The sequence below is a fragment of the Otolemur garnettii genome, unplaced genomic scaffold (assembly GCF_000181295.1).
Source record: "Otolemur garnettii isolate 467f Iridium unplaced genomic scaffold, OtoGar3 scaffold00003, whole genome shotgun sequence".
NCBI lineage: Eukaryota > Metazoa > Chordata > Mammalia > Primates > Galagidae > Otolemur > Otolemur garnettii.
Window position 1 is genome coordinate 43584802 of NW_003852398.1, and position 2479 is coordinate 43587280.

Below are 2479 nucleotides of genomic sequence, written 5' to 3' on the forward strand. Positions count from 1 at the left end.
GGGTTAATGTTTGTTTTATATTTCAGATTAATATGAGGGTACAAACGATTAGCTTACAATGTTTTTGCATTTGTTAGGTAAAATCCCTGTTGCAGTAGTGTCTTGCACCCAGGAGGTGTGCTACGTTTTCTTACATTGTGCCAGTTAGGTGGGAGCACACCAATTCCCCTCCTCTCCCTCCAGCTTGAATTCAGTTGAGTTTTCCTCTTGTGTGGGCAGATCCGCTACTGGTTTCATATTAGTTTTGAGTACATTGGATACTTGCTTTTCCACTCTTGTGATACTTTACTAAGAAGAATGTATTTCGACCCCATTGGGTTAATATTTTTATAATCTTAATCTTATTGATATGTGTCCCCCAAAGTTCATGTGTTGGAAACTTAATCCCCAATGCAGAAGTGTCGAGAGGTGGGACCTTTAAGAGGCGACTAGGTCATAATAAGGCCTCTGCCTTTGTGAAGGGACTAATGCCAATGGGAGTGGGTTCCTAATTATGGGAATGGCATCTTTGTAGAGAATGGGTTTGGGCTTCTTCCCTTTCTCTCTCTTTTACCCTACTGTCTTTGGATAGTGCAGCAAGAAGTCCTTCAAAAGATGCTGGCACCTTGATAAATGTACTTCTTAGCTTCCAGAACTGTGAGAAATAAATTTCTTTTCTTTTCTTTCTTTTTCTTTTTAAAATGGGGCTGAGCAGCACCTCCAGCTCCCGCTCCCCCTCCCCCCCTTTTTTTTTCTTTTTAATCAATTACTCTGTGGTATTCTGTCATAGCAACACTAAACAGACTAAGATATTTGGGGTAAGAAACAACTTTTTCATCAAGATAAATACCTTAAATATGTTTTCCTTTTACAGTTAGACTTTTTAAAAAAGAGAGAATACACTGTAAACTATCGGTAGTTTTAATTTCTGAGAATGATATTTTTGGACATTTGCTTTTTCTAGATTATGTGTTTTTGTTTTTGTTTCAGACAGAGTCTCACTTTGTTGCCCCTGGTAGAGTTCTGTGGCATCATAGCTCACAGCAATCTCAAACTCCTTGGGCTCAAGCAACCCTCCTGCCTCAGCTTTCCAAATAGCTGAGACTACAGGCATCTGCCATAACTCCCGGCTATTTTTAGAGATAGGGTCTCGCTCTGGCTCTGGCTGGTCTCCAACTCCTGAGCTCAAGCAATCCACCTGTCCTGGCCTCCCAGAGTGCTAGGATTACAGGCATGAGTCACTGTACCCAGCTAGATTATGTATTTTAATTTTATATAAATAAATGTTATTGTGTTTGTAATTAGAAAAGAAGCTAATGAAAAGGAAAACAACAAAAGGCTAAATACTGCTTTTTCTATAATTTAAAAACCTTACAATAATATATCTCAATTTACCCCCCCGTCCTTGTTGCTAATATTGTTATGTATTTATCTCTACATATGCCATAAACTCTGTCATAAATAGTAATTACTTTTACTTTCAACAGTCAGTTGTCTTTTAAGTAATTTAAAACACAAGAAAACATATTTTCTGCTTACTTGTTATATTTCATGGTAGTCTTTCTTTCTTTGTTTAGAGCTGAATTTCCAACAGGTATCATTTCCTTTCAGCCTTAAGAACTTCCTCTAACATTTCCTATGGTGCAGATGTACTGATGAATTCTCTCAGCTTTTTTGTTTTATTATGCATAAGACTCCCATGAGAAAGTTTTTTTTTAATCCAAAAATATCTTTATTTCTCATTCGCTTTTTAAAGGTGATTTATCTGGTTGTAGAACACTAGATTTATTTTCCCCTGTGGCATATTTAATACTTAATATATCATTCCATTGTTTTCTGGCTTGCATTACTTCTGGTGAGAAATAAATGGTAATTCTTATCCTTTCTGCGCTTAAGGAATGTGTTCATGTTCTTTCTTTAAAATGTTCTCTTTGGCTTTAAAATATTTGACTATAATGTGCCTGGTTGTGGTTTTCTTTGTATTTAATCCTGCTTGGGGTTGTATAACCCGAAGCTTTGTGGGATGGTGAGTTAATTTTTAAAATCAAATATAGAACTTCAGTCATTATTTAAAACATTTTTTTGGTCCCAAGCTCTTTCCCCTTTCCTTCTGGGACTCAAATATTATATATATTAGATTGATTGATATCGTTTCAAAATCATCTCTTTGTTCTTTTTTCAGTCTTTTTTCTTCTGCTTCCATTTAGATATATTCTATTGACTTGACTTCAAGTTCACTGATATTTTATTCTGAGGTGTCTAGTCTACTTCTAAGTCCATCTAGTAAATTTTTCATTTTGTATATTATATTTTTCAGGGCTAGAATTTCCATTTCATTCTTTTTCATAATTGTCATTTCTCTGCTGAGATGACTCATTTATTCATTTATTATGTCCATCTTATCATTTAAAATTTCTAAACATATTTATGATAGCTGTTTAAAAACCCTCATTTCTAGATAAAGAGGAGGTAAAGAAAATAGAGATGAATTCCCACTTCT